This window comes from Callospermophilus lateralis, unplaced genomic scaffold (assembly GCF_048772815.1).
Source record: "Callospermophilus lateralis isolate mCalLat2 unplaced genomic scaffold, mCalLat2.hap1 Scaffold_79, whole genome shotgun sequence".
NCBI lineage: Eukaryota > Metazoa > Chordata > Mammalia > Rodentia > Sciuridae > Callospermophilus > Callospermophilus lateralis.
In genome coordinates, this window is record NW_027515935.1 from 4,306,326 (window position 1) to 4,326,553 (window position 20,228).

The 20,228-nt window shown below is 33.1% G+C and overlaps 1 pseudogene; it reads left to right on the forward strand.

Moving 5' to 3' along the window:
* The first annotated feature begins 4,097 nt into the window (after positions 1-4,097).
* LOC143640957 (splicing regulator RBM11-like) lies at positions 4,098-12,422 on the forward strand (annotated as a pseudogene).
* Positions 12,423-20,228: the final 7,806 nt, after the last annotated feature.

Sequence of the window (20,228 nt, forward strand, 5' to 3'; positions counted from 1 at the left end):
TTTATATCATTTTGCATCCAAAACACAGAGGCTATTTTAAATTTAAAATTCTAGCTTGTCTCTTAAGGCTAGAAATTTAAAATTTAAAAAAATACTTTTGCTTTTACTATAATTTTAAATTATTACAAGCTTTCTTTTTACATGTTGATTTAAGTCTTATTTTCCTCCCAGCTATGAACTTCAGCAAAGAAAATTGAGAGTTTTCTAAGTACATGGGTTATAAGTTCAAAAATTGAATTTATTTTTAGAAAATTCTTGTCTCTGTAACTTCCAAAGATTCAGTAAGAACAGAAGTGTTTAATGTACATCAGAGATCAGCAGAAACTCATCTGAATCTGGAATCATGCTTCAGAAGTTCACAAACAAATATTCATTTTAAAATCATGAGAATTTAACTGCTGATGAAGCATCATTATTTTGACATGTTTGATCTCTGAATGTTTATGTGAGGCTTTATTTTGAAAGGCTGCCATTACTATAATTTGTTTACCACCAAATAATGTAGGTCCTTCCACAGCACTGAGCTGTAGTAACTGCACTGGGATATAACAGAGATATAAATAAACCACATCACTTCACAAAGTGGAGAAAGATAATGTACACATTATTCATGTAAAACATTTTTTAACAAATGTATACTGAATAAATTAAAACATAAATATTTCCTATTTTATTTATATTTTCCCTTTTCTTCATGCTTTTGAGGTAATACTATAATATGACCCTCACACATTATTTTCATCTTTATCATTCTAAAGAGATCATAAGAACTTGGCATTTCATATAGGACAACACAAAGCAGAGTTTCAAAATACATGTATTAATTATCATATACTTACTGTCAATTGGGAAAGTTGGGGTTAAAGCCTATTGGATTAAATAGCAAATTATAAAGAAATGACAAAATAATATATAAAATTCCAATAGTTTAATAGGTCCTTATTTACTTGTATACTTATTTAGTTTTCCTTGGATATAAAAAATGGCTGACATGCATACAGTGTGAACAAGAACATCAAGGTGATGATGACATTGACAATAATGGTGATGATAATGATTAAGAAGAAAGAAAACTGAGTTCTATGCACCAGACTTGCTTCTGAGGTAATTATAATAGTTGAATAATATTTATAGTGATTGCAAAGTAACTATTTATCAGAATGCACTTCACTACAACATTTTATTTAACTTAGCAATGTGTCAAAATGTTTAGTAATCTTACCCTTTCATTCATCAAGGTATTTTTAACACCAGGATACTTTTCTACAAAAATCCAAGGTCCTCCAAAGTAATAATAATCCACATGTGCACAAATGTATCCCAACAAGGATGTTCATCAGAGCATTGGTATAATAGCCAAAAAATGGAAAAATATAAATTTCTAACCATGTAGGATTAGCCTAATTATATCCACACTGCAGATTAAAATTTATAAATCAGACAGACCCATATTTATACGTGTAGAAAAAAACCTTCATTATGCTTTTAAGGAGAAAAGGATAAGCTCAAAAATGATATAGACAGTATGATTTTAAAATTGTGTTATATGTATATACATATTGTTCAAAATCCAAGTTTTCCCTCCAAGATTATTATCTCTATGTGATATATTTTCTGGTAATTTTTAATTTTATTTCTTTAAATTAAAAAAAAGTTTCTTTATAATAACCACATCTAAAATACATGTAAAAAAACAAGAACAAAAACTGTTATATTTACTTGGGGGAAAATATGGGCAGGAAAATCATAATAAAGACAAAATTAGAATTTTTAAAAATGAAGTCAATTTTTTAAAAAAAGAGTCCTTTAACAGTAAATTTCCAATTTTCCATTTGGACATTCATTTGGTCATTCATTTATGCAACTTTTATTAAGCACCTATGGATTGCCCGGCATAGACTAACCTGCTGGGAATACAAATACAAAGTAAGAATATTCATTTATTCAAACAGTATTATTTCAGCAACTATTTATTATTGGCCTATAGACATGTCAGAGATTGTTCTAGGTATTATAGTATATTTACTGCATGATAGTTCACAATAAAGGGGGACTTGAAGAAATACTTAGGAAACTGTGATACTTATACAGGTGGGGCCCTCCGCTAATCTAGATTGCAGAATTCAGGGAATCCTACCTGGACTGAGTTAAAAAAGAATGAGTCATCTGGGTAAAGAAGAAAGAGTAAAGAGCTCCAGTTTTATAAGCATATAAACTAATTTAAATATATATTTTTTTCATTTTGACAGGTTCATACAAGTAGAAGTATAAGACATCCTGGTATGAATAAAGAAAAGCTAATTCTTTATAATAAAGTATTCCTCAGATTGAAACAAGCAATGCCTTCTATGTGACTAATGGTCCAGTAAATGTTAAGAGTAAAGTGAATTATTTTTTAGTTATTGCTAGATTTCCTATCATGAGTTAGGAAACACAGTATATATACATTTAAAAAAAAAGATCTATTGAGGTAAAATTCTAAACAAATAGCCACAGGGGCTGAATTTTATAGTTTATAACATTGAATAAGTACTCCAGAATCATAAGCACTATAAATCATGTACAACCAAAACAGAAGATGTATTAAGAACACCAAACTCATGTGCATCTGTAAACAAAAGAATGGTGTAAATTTCAATATAAAAACATAATATGATCTAATTACACTAATTATTTGCAAATACAAAGATTTATAGCATGCACAGTCAAAAATAACACTAAATTTTTACAAAGAAAGCTGAAGATACAGCTCCAAGACAAGTAGTGTCCGAAGGTAGGTTAAGGAGGAAATATGTTGGTTTGTATAAGATACATAAATACATGTATATCAGGAGATATACACATAACAGAGACTTGCAGGTAACCATTCATTTGGTCAGCATTTCTTTGTTATTTGCTTAAACTGTACTAGTTTCCTTAACCTCCTTCTACCCTACTATGTTTATACTGGTGACAGAGGGAGAGGGAGAGAGAGAGAGAGAGAGAGAGAGAGAGAGAGAGAGAGAGAGAGAGAGAGAAAGGGAAACAATTTATATACTCATGAATTATCAACTAAGATAATTACTAGAGTTACTGACACTTTATTGCATTTGTATGTATAGAACCTCTGTCTTTCCCATTATGCAGAGTTTTTATGTTCACTTTCATTTCATAGGGAACACTCAGAAAATACCTATTAAATGAAGTCATTATATTTAGTCTGATCCATTCCTTAAGGAACATAACCTGAATTCCAAACAGAAGTTATTTTTTCAAAGTCATAAAGCTAAGTAATGTCAGAGTAAAAGGAGAAAAGTAGATTTCCTAAAATGTATCTTTTTTTTTTTGAAAAGATGATTTTTCTGGTCCATCAGACAAGCAAAAACTTGCCTCCTCAATTCAAAATGAATTCCCAAACTAAAAGGAATGGTGTCCTCATTACTTTTACCATATTTACAGGATGGTTTCAGGATCCTACGTAGACATTTTCCAAGGATTCCTTGATATGACTGTTTTCTCAAGTTCAACTGCTTTCGGAGCCCACCAAAAACTTGGGTTGCCATTTTCAAAGACTTCTCTTAGGAGCACTTCCTGGGTAAATAAAATTTTAATTTCAGTATTCTATTGTAACAAGATCCATACATGCATTCATTCTTTAAATATCATTTTCTATAACAATTTAATTTTAAAAATCTTAATGACTCATCCTTTGACTCTTTGGAGACAAATTATTCTTCCCTTATTAGCCTAGCAGCTTCTGAGAGTGAAGTTACTAAATCTTAAATCATCTCTGTAGTCTTTGACTTTGGATTTACTCAACCGACATTTTAAATAAGGACTTTAAAAAGCAGGAGAAAACAGAGAGCACCCTCGACAAGCAAAAGGGCAAAGCCCCTTAACAACAATCTTCCTTTCCTAACACTCTTCCAAGGCCTGATTCTGGGCGTGGGGCAGCGTGGTGGGCGGTCCCCGCGGGCTCCGGGGGGCTTGGTCCGCAGCTTAGCTCCATTACTAGCGCGCTCCCTTTCCCGCCCTCCTCCCTCACCCCAGCAGCGCAGTGAAGCGGAGCAAGGGGGTGGGTCTGGCCCTTCCTCCATCCTGGGGCTGACACCGGAGGGATGTTCCCAGCTCAGGAGGAGGCCGACAGTACCGGGTTTGTGGGCAATTTAGAGCCCAGCGTGCGGGAAGAGATTCTTTAGGAGCTATTCCTTCAGGTAGCGTCCTCGGGGAAGGGGCGGCGGAGGGGCGGGGCACACCTGGACCACCGGCGGCCTGGCACCCTTCCAGCCCTCTCTTGTGCCGTGCTTTTAATTATTTTTGACTGGATGCACCTGTCCCCAGCGGAGCAGCTGGTGAAGGATATGGTTTAGCCCCATCCCCACTGCAGAGTTCTGAGGTTGGGCAGTGGCTGGGCCCTCCCTAACTCCCAGCCCTCATTAAGGGTTTACCGGGCCTTGGATGTGCTCCAGTAGAAAACAGACCTGTCACTGTCTTCCTTCAGATAATAAGCACCCTTATGCTTTGCATTCTGCAAAGTGAGAGGTGTCACCTTTAAAAATGTTTTCATATGTATTACTCATCCTCCTAAGCCCTTTTATGCGAGTATTTTTATTCTAGAATGATAAATGAGATGTGAGATGATGGACAACCAATATACCATGACTGTGACCAACTGATTCCCTGGTAATTCCAAGAGGACTTTAGGAAAGTTTTTGAGGTCTGGATTAAGTCTGGGATTCAGTCTCCTGTGTTCTGTAAACACTTACCTGTGATGCACAGGACGTCTCACTTGCCAATGGTATATCTTCATTCAGGAACGCATCTAAGCATTTAATGATCCAGAATCACAGGGAAAACACAAGTATGGTGCTGGACATAAAAATTTTAGAAACATTCCTTACACTTTGTTAAAGGGGAAAATGAACATTAATTACCATTATTTAGGGTAATCTACCAAAGACAGAGATATATAGTATGGGAAAAGCATGGCTCTTAGGTCAGCAGTGTGACTTTTGGCCAGTACCTAAGTCTCTTAGTTTCCTCAAATGTCAAATGGGAGTAATACTATCTACAAGATGATGAGACTGTGAAGAATAATATGATGCAATTGTGATGAATAAATGAGCTAACCTAAATAAACCAAAGCTATAGCTGGCATTTACTAGGTGTTTGCTGCCTGTATTAGTAGTAATGCTAACTAACATTAACAGAAATAAAAAGTGACTTCCTCCTGTCAGAATAAGGGAAGGTTCCAAGGGAGACAATAGCAGAGCTAAATGTCTAGGATTAAGTATAAGTACCAGAGGTGAAAGAATTTCTTTGGTTTTGAAGGACCCACTTTATCTCTAAACTAAAGTGTCTCTATGTTAATAATAGATACACATAGGTTAGTAGAGAATATTCTGTTCAGGACCACAGTTTCTTCTCATAAATGTAAAACTTTCTATTATTTGAAAAATATTTTTAAGACTTTATCCTTTTAATTTGCTACCTTTTTAAGTTTGCCCTTTAAAACAAAACCTGTAAATCTTATCTTTTTTTTTAACCAATTTAATTTGAGTCTTACCACCAAAAAGGAAGAAAGGAATGTAAAATTATTGTCTTCAACAAGGGTTTTTCATGTTGAGTGCCCCCCCCAAAAAAATGGGTGGGGAGAGATGAATGTGGGGTTGCAATTACCTGTACAAAAACTATATGATTTCAAGTCCATAAGGACTAGATCCTTATCAATTTTGTGGACCCACAAGGCAGTATATATTATCTTCTCATTTTTTATGATTTTCTTTTTCCACTTAAATGAAATGTAAACCTCATGTAATAGATCAGGAAGTAAGCTTATGTTTTTACTTTTTGCCCATGGAGAATTTGCTAAAGAAAATATAGAGGACGTATGAGTAAGTGTGATGTTTGTAAGGAAAATGCATTATTAGCAGAGCTACATAAAGCTATTGCTAACCTTTTTTTCTTTAAAGTTTAATTATTTTTCTGAGTGTAAAAATAAATCTTTGGATTTATGAGTAAATAATTTTTAAGTTTCTCGTAGGCTGGGCCACTAACCAAAGTGACTATATGCAAAGACAGAGAAGGAAAGCTGAAATCCTTTGGATTTGTCTGCTTTAAGCACCCAGAATCAGTGTCTTATACAATAGCTTTGCTGAATGGAATCCGTTTATATGGAAGACCAATTAATGTGCAGTATCGATTTGGTAGGTTCTCTCACTGATGAATTTTCAAAGTGTGTTTTGTGGTTGCTGCTAGTCTCAGAAGTTGTAAGCATTTTGTTTTCCTTGTAGTATAAGACAATAAAAGTGTCTCTGTAGTCTCTTAATTTTTTCAAACACATATCTAATTTATAATACTATATAGTTAATTTGTATTGCCAGTTATATTACCAAATTTGTAGCATCTCTTCTAAGTAAAATTTAAAATGTACTATTTTAAAATCAGGAGATAGCTATGATGGTTGCTATTGACTAAAATTGATCAAATTTATATGAACTGAAGGTACGTAAATAGCTTTTATGTAGCAAGGTTGTTTGCCAATCTTCTTGTCACTGCTAATGTATGGTATCAAATACCTACTATTTGGAAGATAAGTGGATAAATTAGCCCTTCCGAATAACTCCTTCTGTTGTCTGGAGCTGTTTTAAGCCCCTATAAGAACAAAGTGGACAAAGGTACCTATAGAGCCTTGCTAGAAGGGGAGGAAAGATTCCTGACTCAATGGCTTTAAATCCTTGTCCTGAATTCATGCTAGGAACTAGGCATATGTGATTAGCTGCCCAGAAAACTATTACACTTGGCCTCACATCTTTTCAGGGACCAATAGAGACTATCTGAGTGATTCTTAGAATATTGTGTTTAAGCATTTTATACATGGTACAGACTTATTGATGTATCACTGCCATAAATCATTCAGGCTTATTGATGTATCATGCCTTTGGTTTTTATTTCTCTTGATCCACTAAAAAGGAAAAATAAGAATTAAAAAATCAATATCTTCTTGCATAGTAAAAGTTCTTCTCTTTGCATTTCACATTTTCTTTTTTACTTTAAAGCATGGATGCATCATGCTCTTTGATTCTACCCAGTTAACTCACACAGGCTGATAAAATAGGCCAGAGCTTATTATATTACACATCCTATAAAAAGTTGACTTGGCTTTTGAGCAATTTAGAGAACTCATGCCTTCTACCATGGAGGCAAAGAGTGCTGACATTTGAAATTATTAGTTTCTAGGTAAGTATTACAAAACAACATCATATATCTTATATAGTTTCATATCATTTTATTCTTATTTATGACTTGCTTTTGGATAAATATTAATTATACTTCATTCATTTACAGTAATATATACAATCTTTAAATATGACTTGAGAGATAGATATGCACATATTTTATGTAACTGTGGAATTTCAAGTCACTACTATATCTTTAAAGATTGGTTTATATTATGTTTTAATATTTAAACTCCAAGTAGTTGAACCCTAAAGTAATCATTGTATTTCTTTCAAAGGAAGTTCTCGCTCTTCAGAACCAGCTAACCAAAATTTTGAGAGCTGTGTTAAGATAAATTCACATACCTACAGGTAATTAGAAATATACTTTTTCATAAAGGTAAAGCAAATAAGTATGTTCTTATAATCTATATTAATGAAAAATAATAAATATGTCAGAGGATGATTTTTATCCTATTCTGGACTATTACAGAATATTACTATTTATACATAGGATTAGATTAAGAAGTTTATTTCTTCTGAACCCATGGAAAGTGGGAGAAAATATTTTCATTTAAAGGTCAGTTTTAATATTTAAAGTAGTAAGTGACATAGATTTACGTTTGAGGTATTCTTAATGATTTTCTGTATGTTTTACATAGCTGTTAAATCATTTAAACATACAAAGTCTTACTGTGATGGATCATAGAAATATTGTTATCTGTATTTTATGTTTCAGTAAATGCAGACAAAAAAGTTAACCAATTATCAAGGTCACAAGGATGATAAAGTGCTGGCCTTGAAACTAAGTCTTCTGATGTTAAGCCATTCAATTATTTATTTCACTAATGTTTAGAACTTCTCTGTGTTCTAGAATTTGGTGTAGCCTGATATATTGATGCAGTGATAACCTTCCAGTAAACTGTCTGGCAAGGTATCCAGAGGTTATGGTACCTAAAGTCTGCCAAACCAATTTAAGATTCCAAAATCACAGTGTTTATTAAATCAGTGTAAAAAAACACAGTGAAAAGTAAGAGCAAGTTTGGTGGATAGTTTAGCACACTTCTTAGAATAGATTGTAAGTGGGCAGAAGGATGAAGTAACTGAGTTCTGGTTATATTAATATTCAGACACTGTTTCTCTGCTGTCAACCTTCCCTACTGATAGTGTGGTGATGAGGACAAGAGTGTATGTTTGAGCAAGGCTATCCCTTCAGATGGAAAGTTCCTGGAACTAATATTACTTACTTGATGAGGAGCATCCTGGTTCATCAGCTTGTTTTCTGTAGATTTTCTCTCAGATTATCTTAGGCAGAATGAAGGGAAGAAGAGAAATATAACTGTTAGGCATGATCAGGAGTAGATATCCATCTCTCTTGTGTGTTATAAGATCTAAATCATTCACTATCCATTAGTATATATATTATGAATTCTATCTTGGCTTCCTAGGTTTCTTACTTATTTTATCCCTCACAGTTCCATTGCTGTTAATAAACTGCTAGCTTACTTACAATCTACACTAAGCATTTTTAAGAATTTTGTCCATCCTGTTTGTTTTCTTGTTGTCTTTGGCAGAACTGAATATTTTCAAATAAACTAATAATAACCAAACATCCTATCCCTTGTTAACTGTATCAGCCCCCTAAGGCATGGGAGAGTGACCTTTTGGGACTGGCAAATACCCAGAATTATTTTTGGCAGAAGTATTAAACCCCAAATAAGTGTGCTACATATTTTTATTCTCCCAGAATTTCTATATTGGGGAGAATAAAGAGAACTTAGTAAAGTAGGTAATAAAATCAGATTGCCTGGATTTGAATTCTGCCAGTTCCACTTTATTAATGCTGTGACTCTGAGGAGGTTATTTTACCTTTCTGTATCCTTATCTCTAAAATTAAAATAATACTTAAAAAGTTTTTATGAGAATAAATTTTTATAGTAAATACAAGGTACTTAAAATACTGAATATATTGTAAGTATTCAACAAAAGGAAAATTACTACTAAGATAGGGAAATCATTATAGATTTATGGATTGAGCCATATATAGGATGTAATAGCTTCCCCTCTTCTTTAATACCAAGAGCAAAAAACTACTTCATTTTCTTTGGGTTTGGGAAAAGAACAAAATATTTGTAGGATTTGGAGTTTAAAAGACTAGATAGGCAATAGAAGATTGTAGTATAACTATCTTATATTTGATACATAGTTTGTAAATCATCTCAGAGTCTAGACTGTAATGTCAAAAAAGTCATATGTATATCCCATGACACTACATTTCATTGGTAGTACTTTTTTCTAGTATTTGGTATTTTATAAAGGAAGTATAAGAATGAGTTATCATGTCCTGGTTGTGATGTGCAAATGTAATCTAGTCTTCAATAGTCTTCCTTGTAAATGGGTTTTTTTGACTTCTTATTGCCTCTTATGCCTTGCTCTTTATTGAACTAATTTTTAATTTGCTAGAGCCACTGTAACAACATACTATAGAGTGCTTATTCAACAGAAATTAATTGTCTTAAAATTTTGGAGGCTAGACATCCAGGATCAAAATATTAGAAGCACTGGTTTCTTCAAAGCTATGAAGAAGAATCTATCCCATGCCTCTCCCCTATTCTTCTGTTGTTTTGATAGCATTGCTTGGTATTCCTTGAATGACAGAAGCTTTACCCACATTTCTGCCTTTATTTTCACAGGTTGTTCTTCTGTTTTCATCTCCAAATATTCCTTTTTATATGAATACCAGTCATTAAGGGTTATGGATCCATCCTATTCCAGTATTAACATGTCTTAACCAATGACATATGCAATGATCCTGTTTTCAAATATGGCCACATTCTAAGGTACTGAGGGTTTCATTAACTGAAAATGGAGAGAATGTATCAATCCATAACAGTTTTTAATTTACATGTGATTCCTCCATGCAGACAACTATGTGTCCAAAGATTCACGTGGGAAAAATACTGGTTTTAGACAATTGACACTTGTTTTCATAATGCAGCTTATCTCACCTCTGCTGCGGAGTCTTCCCTACTCTGTAATTTCCCTTCACCTTTCACCTTGTCTCCTAATTGGACTCCCATATTTTTCTTCTTCCTATCACTAATAAATATTTTTATCTTTCAATCCTTTCTTCCTGTTCATTTTTTAACCCCACTGTTATATGAGAGCTACTCTTTTTAAGGTGATGAGAAATTTCTGATCAGCCATTCAGCAGCTTCAATGTTTATTCAGTTTACCCCTATGGAACAACTTATATTTTTCTAATTTCTTTCTTAATGAATTATGGACTTCTGACTTCTACTGACTTCTGGGATACTAGTCTCAGTATTTTTAAATGGGGTCTCCCCCATCCATCTGACTACATTCTGTCATTTCTTCCCATCTGCCAGTGCTGATTTCAGCCTCCCTTAGAGTACGCTTCCTAGCCTATGGATTAGTGGTTAGAATTAAAATTAGGGTATACTATAGAGCTAGTAGACTATTGAAGAGTAGCTGCAGAACCTAGCCAGGATTTATAACATCTCCATAAGAGCAACGATCACATGTATAAATGAAATGTGGGGAACACCACAGTTTTTTAATTAGAGATGTTTTGATTATCTTAATGCCTGGAAGATATCAGTCAACATGTTTATGTTAACATTAATAGTCCATTTAGGAAGGAGTACAGTTTATATATTTACATAATAAAGATACTTTAAAATAAATTGATGATAATTTCTCCCTCTTTGTTTTTATATCTGTAGAAGATTGAAGTGTATGTCCAGTGATGATTAATGACTTGCTATTGTTCTGTTACTATCTAAATGTTGTATGTCTTTATGTAAATACAAGCGCTGGTCTAACATTTTCATATCAGAAAACCAAATGTGACTCTGAATGTTGAAATTTCAATATTTAGTAATGAAATAATTAATTAATGTATTGTTTTGACACTACATTATCAATATAATAACATTATTTGCATGTGTTTGTTTAAGATATTTAATTCTAACTGCTACCAGAGAAGCTCTTTCTGTCTCTGTTTCTGATTATGGACAACCCTCGTTAAGTTATTAAGAGAAAAGAATATTTGTACCTAAGAATTTTAAGGATTTTTTTGCTTTCCATTTTATTTCTCAAAAGGAATGAAGAAATCTTGGGCAGATCTTCCTTTCCCATGCAGTTTTTTCCCATTAATAATACTGCTTTACCTCAAGAATATTTTTTCTTTCAGAAAATGGTAAGTTTGATACCTATTTAGTTTAGCATATATGAAGAACATGAAAAACATTCATAGTATTTGGTACTCATATAGTTAATATTAATGAACAACCACTCATTACCTGAAACTATGAAAGTATTTTTCCCAACATATTCCATTCTATTCTTCTCTTTCTCTCTCTCTCTCTCTGTCTCTCTCTCTCTCTCTGTCTCTCTCTTTCTCTCTCTCTCTCTCTCTCTCTCTCTCTCTCTCTCTCTGTTTCTCTCTTTCTCCCCCCCCCCCTCTGGTAGAGATGGAAGTGAGTTGAAAGACAAGTTCAAGGTATCACAGTTTATTTCTAATTTGCTGTGAGTAGTTAGAAATTTTAGTTATCATGTCTCTATCATATATTGAGATTAATACATTTGTAAAAATTTTTATCTGTTTCATTTTATTCTTATATTGTGGCTCCTAGAAGAGTTAAAACTACATATGTGGTTTGCATTATATTTCTTTGATAATCTATATTTTAGTAAACTAATAAACCTTTAAATGTTTATGTTAAGGATTTAAGGAAGCTCCCACACTCCTACTATGAAGTCACTGCCTTTCTTATACCAAAATACAATTTGATTTACTCATGACTATTTGCATAATTCATGTTACTTTTAACATGCATTAGACTTTTTAATGTGCATTTAACTTAGCATTTTGGATTTGTTTTGATATATAAGTTGACTTTTTTTTCCTCACAGCAGCGACATGCACATAATCCAGTGCTGCAGCTTCCTTACTATGAGATGACAGCCCAACTTCCCAGTAGCATGTCTGGGTCTTCCTCACTGAGTTATGTTCCAGATCTAGATGCTGGACCTAGCTCCTATGAATGGACTATCCAACAACCAAGTGACTCTGACCTTTATCAGATGAATACCTGAAAGAGGCAAAAGCAAACCAGTGACAGTTATAGTAGAACAGAAAACAATAGAGGAAATGAATTCAGCCAAAAATTCCGAAAATGTAAGAAAAAGAAAAGATATTAGTATTACCTTCAGATAATACGTGTCTTCATTGATCTCAATTCTGTTTAAAGAAAACTGACCAATTTTTTGAGTGTCTTGTCTTTTTTGAAATATATGAAAACATGACTTATCTGATTTGCTATTCAATTTTTGCCTCAAATGATAAAAGCTTTTAAAAATAATATAATGTACTACTTTAGTATGTAATAATATATTTGACCCATGGCCAATAAAAATATACTTTGTATCATTTTATTTTAGTACTGATGATGAAATTTCATTAAACTATTAACTAAAAGTCAGCTATTGAACACTTGTGGATAAGGTACTGTGATTTCTCTATATTGTTAATATAATATTCGAGTACAATTAGGCTGTAATTAGGAACATTAGATTTGCCAAAAGAAAGTAATGCAAATATTTAAGAGTTGCATGTGGTTCCTAGTGAATATGTTATAAATAGACTTTGTTTCCTTTGTTAATAACATTTTATTTTTTACATTCACTCAAGTTGTTTCTGTGCCTTAATGTACTTCAGGTTTATTTTATCAAATGAAGACATATGACAGTGATACCAAAGGAAAGATTATTATCATGGGATTGGCTTTTGATTCATTAACTTGTTATATGAGTTCAATGGGGATTCTTGCCTCTTTACTTCTTACTTTGTTTATAATGAACATTAAGTTGGCTATGTAAGTATTACATTATCTACCTCTTTTGCCAGCCAGGTTTGAGAGAATATGTTTAATGTATTTAAATCTTGATAATTAATAAGTAAATAGAATGATATTTCTTTAATGTATGATATCTAATACTTAATTGTCCAAAAAATGTTTCTATTTTGGGTTCATTTATTTGGAAGATAGAATACACGTTAAACAAAATGGGGTTTTTTAAAACATTTTTGTTAATTTTATAGCCCACCATAAATTAGAATGATAAGAATTATATTTATTAAAGCTAATTGAAAGAATCATGCAACTCATTTGTGAGTAGAGCACCAAATTTAGAAGGAAGGGCCATGCTTAGATGTTTCTTTTGCATGTTGAATAGAACTTTATAGATACTTACTGTTTAAAAGAATAAAGATCTGTTTTTAACAAAATGAGTAACTAAATTTAACTACGTATAGTAGAATTTAGAACAAACATTAATCTACTTTAATCTGATCAATATGAAAACCTGACCTGTGCTTTATGTAGTTTTAACTGTGTTTTCTTGGCTTTTGAAACACATACTCTTCTCGTTTTACATTCACATTTTTTTTTTCAATTTAGAATCAAGCCAAAGGGGAAAATGGCTTCTGCATAATTAGGAAATAGCATATCTTTAAAAATCTCCTATTTTATATTTCTCTTGCACATGGCTTTGGAGGTCTCATGCTTTGGTATTTCTTATGTTTTTTATGCATCTTTCAAACTATCCCAAAATCAACCATGTAGAATATTACCTGTACAGGTTATAGTTTTATTGTATTACCATTTAGTTCAAGTTTCCAAATCTCTCTGAAATACCCTTTTTATTTTTTATGACACTTTTATTAACCCTTCACATATTGACAATGGTTGTGATGAAGCCGTATTTTCTGATTTCAACACCTGGAATATCAGTGACCTGCTTAAAATGATTGTACTTTCTTTTGATTCTCCATCACAAGTCTCCATTTTATTTTTTACACTTTATATAACTTTATATATAGTACACACAAGCCCAAGCTAATATTACATGGTTTCTCTAAGAGAAAGGGCAGACCTCTCCTCTACCACCACTAGTGAGTATGAGGGCTCATCACAGGTACCTTAGGGTGGGCTTCCAGCATGCGCTCTGACTCAGCTCCATGTTCAATCTTCCTGTGATCTCCTCAGCCTGTGGCCTTCAGTTCTTCCTCTTCTTCCTCTTCTTTTTCCTCCTCCTCCTCCTCCTCCTCCTCCTCCTCCTCCTCCTCCTCCTCCTCCTCCTCCTCCTCTTCTTCTTCTTCTTCTTCTTCTTCTTCTTCTTCTTCTTCTTTTTCTTCTCCTTTCTCCTTTCTCCTTTCTCCTTTCTCCTTTCTCCTTCTCCTTCTCCTTCTCCTTCTCCTTTCTTCTTCTTCTTCTCCTTCTTCTCCTCCTCCTCCTCCTCCTCCTCCTCCTCCTCCTCCTCCTTCTTCTTCTTCTTTCTTCATTTGAGATTAATTTTAATATTTTACACAGAGCCTGAATCACAAAACTGCCACTTTGAAAATGGTGGCATACAGAAACAAAAGTACCCAGAAAACCAGGTGCTTCATTTGGGAACAAGCTAGGGAAGAGGAGCCTATCACACATGATAGAGGTAGGACCCTCAGAGCCATAGTGGAACCATTGGAGGTGCCGGGAATCCCTCACGCCAAAGTTGAGGCATTGTAAATTGTTTAATGGGACTGGACTAATTTGATATTATGATCAGAATAATAGCAACTTTGACTGGGACATGATTCCAATTGAAATGTCATCCCAAATAAGTCCAGAAGAAAGTTTGGAGACCAGCTCTCCAAGGATTGCTGTTATCGAACAAAGAAGAGAGTAAAATTAAGAGAAAGCTGACATGTTACACTGGGAAAGCCACAGTTCTGTGCTTTCCAGGGAGATTTTTGTCATTTTTTATAGATATTCAAATTATAGGGCTGCAGAGACAGAACTTAAAGATGTCTTTCCTTAAAACGTGCAACTCTTTAGGCTGTTACCTGCACCACATCCTCCCTGGCCTCATCCATCTTCATTCTTAGATTCAGAAGTAGTGTGCAGTTGGTTCATGGAAAGGCTGTGGAAGGAGGGAATTTTAGCATACTGGTGAGGTTTCTTGTAGCTGCAGAAGAGAGACTTCAGCTCCAACAGTTCTACTCAGCCTAGAAAACTGTGTTCCATATGGTACATTGAGGATATTTTCTTCTAATAATGTTTGCTTCTTTAATTCATATCCTCCTAAAATAAGTCATTTTTAAAATAGGGAATGATGATTAAATTATGATTAGTTTCCAATTTGTTCTAAGTTTAATGAGTTCTACTGATACAACTTACATATGGAATGTCATCTAGAGATTTTAAACATTACTTATTTGTATACATATTATAAAAGAAGACATGAGTTTTAACTTGATATATTATAAACCTTTATTTTATTTATTTTCATGTGGTGCTAAGGATCAAACCCAGGACTTCACACATACTAGGCATGTGCTCCACCACTGTACCATATCTCCATTTGTAATTCAGCATTTTTTATTTATAAACTTGTTACTGTAATATTAATAAAAAATAGAACTACTAATGATGTGAATTTTATAATTTGACTAATTATAAGTTTTAAAATTTTTAGAAGGAAATGAAATTCTATGTTCAAAACTTCATTTTATAAAGAGCAATATCACAATGCCATAAACTACTTATATTTCTCATAAAGTCTTTGGATCCAATTTAACTCAAAAAATTAAAAATTTCCTGACCCTGTACTCTCTCAGTTAAGAAATGACAAGTGAGAGGATCATGATAAAAGGGTTTGGAAGCACACTGAAAATTTTTGAAAAATCAAATGAACATGCTAGTAATTTCCCATTCCTGGATTAAAAATACACAGGAATTATAATTTCCAAGTTTAGAGGAGGAATATTTGTGTTTATTAGTTTTTTATGTATTAGTTTCATGTGTGCCTATATACATACATATATGTCCTTTCGAATTTCTGTTACAATGAAAATGTCCGAATCTATTTTTTCTTAAAGGAACATTTATGTCAGTAGAATCCCATCCTACCCTGTTCACTGTACTTAAATTTCTGAAGTTTTCACAAACTCAGTTGTTTTTTAGTTGTGTTTTTTTTTTTTTTTTTTTTCGTTTGTTTGTTTGTTTGGTTTTTTTTTTTTTTTTTTGCTTGTTGTTTGCTTCTTTAGCATGAACAAATAATTGTGAACCTATCTCCTTCTCTGATCACTGAAAAGCAAAGAACAAGATGACACAGGAAAGCCAAAGTTGTGGGGAAGAAAAGCAGGACTTGAATTTTACATAACTACATCAATCAGAGAGACAGACTGCCCTGTAAGACTCCTTGGGTTTCCCAGTAATGACAGCTTGGCATCTGTGAAGAAGCACTGTCTGGTTTCCTATTTCTTTACTTTAAGATTCAACACATCTTAACTTTATGAACCATATAAATTTATTGACAATCAACTATGTGAAATTTTAAGGCTAAACTCTGGGATGAAGAGTTCTTTAAGCCAATGTTCATTTTCTAGCTTGCAGGGTAATTGCTCTCTAATGTAGAAACTGTGTGATTACCAAGAATTTCTTAAAGAATTCTATAAATAGAAAGAGGCATATAATTTCAAATTACTCACATAAGCATATATTACATTAATACATCTGAATAAATGAAGCATATGAGATCACAAAACAAAAACATGGATCTAAGACTCCTCACACAGCTATGAAAGTGCTGTAATTACAAAGCAAAATAATTGCCTTTTAGGTCCAAAGCATGAGGTTTCAAAGTCCTGTAGCTAATAATGTCTATACCTTCTTTATTTCAAATTTATTGCTGTGCTTGCATTATTATAATTTTTTTGAAGGATCATGTGTTGATCTAGTGTTTCATTTCAAACAAATCTCTAAAAAGTACTAATAATTTTTCTTCTAACATCCATCACTCATTGTATTAGTACCATAGTTATATGGTGAATTTTGAGCCTAAAAGAGAAGTTTACTTAAAATTTAAAAATTATGTGTCACTGAAAAGGTAGAAGATATATTATATTAAAGCTGACCTTATTGTCTAGGAAATAGGAATATGCCAAAGGAATTATTTCCAGGTATTTTGTCATTTTTGATGTACTGATCTGTGTATAATAAATAAAGTTTAATTATATTTGCAGATTTATAAATGTGCCTTGAGAAAGAATATTAGTGTATTTTGCTTCTACATCTATGTCTAGAAAATTTACATAATATAACAAAAATTACATGATTTGTGTAGAAATGCTATTCACTGTATATTCATAGTATTTTTGGTAGATTCATGGCTTTGGAATTTTTGCTTCAAATATATTTTGTCAAAAATAAACAGAAATTGTTCATAAAGGTTTTTGTTTTATATTATATCATCGATTTATGGTGACATTATTATTCTCTTTCAAGTAAAACCATATATAAAAAATAGTGATTCTTTTTCTTGTTGCCATGTTATCTTCCAAAATTCTTATCCTTTGTGAAAAACAATGATAATTTTGTAGTGCTGAATTACATCCTTATAAAGCCTATTTTATTTCCTCAATTTTAATCATGGATCTAAATTTATATTAAAATATATTGAACATTTTTGATTGTGTATTATAAGCCCATAAACTAAGCTAAGTATTTTACTTAATGATCCAGATCTTCAAATATACAAGTCTATTTTACCCACAGTGAATTAAAGTAACAGTCAAAGAGAAATATAAAATGAGATAAACATCCACAATGAAAAGAGGAGGTGATCTCCCGTGACAAAAGACTTCAAAGAACTTCTGGAAAACAAAAAAGTCTGGAAGCAGATTAAGGATGCATTTGAGTTCTAATTAGGGCTCCCAGGGAGGCAGACTAAGACCATGACTAGGCATCTTGGAAGTCCATGAATGAGTATGCTTCAGATCAGCACAATGAAAATAAAGGGAAGGAAGCACGTTTGGGTGCACAGAATCTGGGGTTGCAGTCTTATCTCAAAGGAGGCTTCTGCTTACTCAAAGTGAAATTTTGGAGCTGTCTTGCACTCTCATATTTGTTCCTACAATGAGACATGGAATGTGATTTACATGAGTTCCAAACAGTCTTGAGTGTAGGAAGCCTTGAATGGTCATAGCCACAAAACTCTCTTCTCCTGATGAAAGTATTTTTGAAAGACCACTTTCAGCAATTGTCTGGCAAATGAGTCCTTCAGTCCTAATGGTGCCATAAAGCACAGTTCCCTATAGTGACACCACAAAAATTCACTTTTCAGTCTAAGTTCTGTACTGAGTTTATGGTACTTGTGAGACTCTATTCCTGAAGAAAACTTATAAGAAGGGAAAATAGTGCAATTAATTACAGTTTTGATAGCTGTGTTAATTGAATGTCATACTAATGGTCATCTTATGTCTCTTCTGTTGTTCATTTTAAATCCCCTAAAAATATTTCTTTTGATCTCTATAACTTAGCTGATTGAGTGAAACTTATACTCTTCCCCAAATTATTTGAGCCTCCTCACCATAATTTTCTCAAGAAACAACTACTACTCTTTTTTTTCACCATTCCTGTAGGGCAAGTGAGTACTAAAAAGTAGAAAATAGGATCATCTGTTTTCAGATTGCATTATCTGATTTTTGTCTTCATTGTAACATGGAATAAATGTCCTTCTGTTAAGGAGAATGAAATGACCTAGCTAGGATTGTAATTTCTTCTCTTCCTTTCTTTTTTCTTAGTACATAGAATTTAGAGTTCTCATGTGCAGTTTAAATTTTATTTGGAATCTTGTTAGACATCCTGTTGGAAAAGTGTCCTCTTAAATAATTAGAATTTCTAAAACTGGAGGATGCAGAAGAATGGTGTAAAAAAATATAATTGCCAAGTTGGTTAATGGAAATGATCATGAGTGAGGGCTCTTCAACTTTAACTTTCTGGCTCCTGGATGTATGTAGTCTGTTTCTTGGTAGCACAAACTGATATAATGAAATTTAAGTCATGGTCTTAATCTACCTCCTGGGGAGCCCTAATTAGAACTCAATATTCCAGTATTCTACCATGCCAGTAGCTTTTTGTTTCTTTTGTAGATGATAATAGAGTTGATACCATGGTTATAGACCAATAGTAATATCTTTATTTTTGTTAAGTGTGGTCTGATTGAATTTTAGGCATAATCTCTTGACACTTTATTAGTGGTGATTGCTTAGCATTTATTGTCTCTAAAAGCAAAATGTAAAAAAAAGTTTGAGTTTTTCTGGTTAAAATTATTTCTCAGTTAAGAGGTCCACTTGTTAATTTATTATGAGAGAATGATGAAAAGAATTATGCTGTAACAAGAACCTAGAGATAGACCTCTCCTCCTAGCTGGCTGGATATTTGGAAGAGGTATTTGATAGATAAAATGCAGTTATGGAAACCATTATGGTACTCAGTCCTCATTCATCCTGTGCAGCATCCGAGGCTGGATAAAAATAACTAGCCAAGTCAAGTTGTCAACTTGGCTGTCTTGTTCAATGTCCATGATGTATGTGCTTTCGTATGTGATAGCATGAAATCCCATGATTTACACTGCATTGTCTCTCTCCTTATTACTGTACCCCCCAAATTTTATAGTCGTCAAAAGTTTCTTCTAGAACCTTGATCAAGTCTTGATTTCTTCCTATTAGTTTATGTACCTTATTACCTGAGGTAACTTCTTTATCCACATAAAATTAAGGATGAAGTGTGCTGCCAAGTATTCTGCTCTTTAGAACGAGTTTTTTTTTTTCTTTTTCATTTTTTAAGGCTAACCCTGAAAGATACTGTACAATGGTCTTATTTTATTTCAGTTTACTTCTAAATGAAGAAAACTCATATTTATTTCTAGTAATATTTTTATAAAGGTTCACCAATTTCCTCTTCTATCTGATTAGCAAAAGGGACCTTTTTCCAAAGAAGGAAATGAATAGGTGTTGCACCATTTCTTTGCTCTGAAATTGATTGGGGTTTTCTGAAAAAGATTGTTAACTTCAGTGACTATCTTCTTGGTTAGTTATTTACTTAGTTATTGGTCACACTCTACAAGTGTGACCTCAGGGGAAATGCCAAGGAAGATATACAGTAAAATAAGTAGAAACTATCA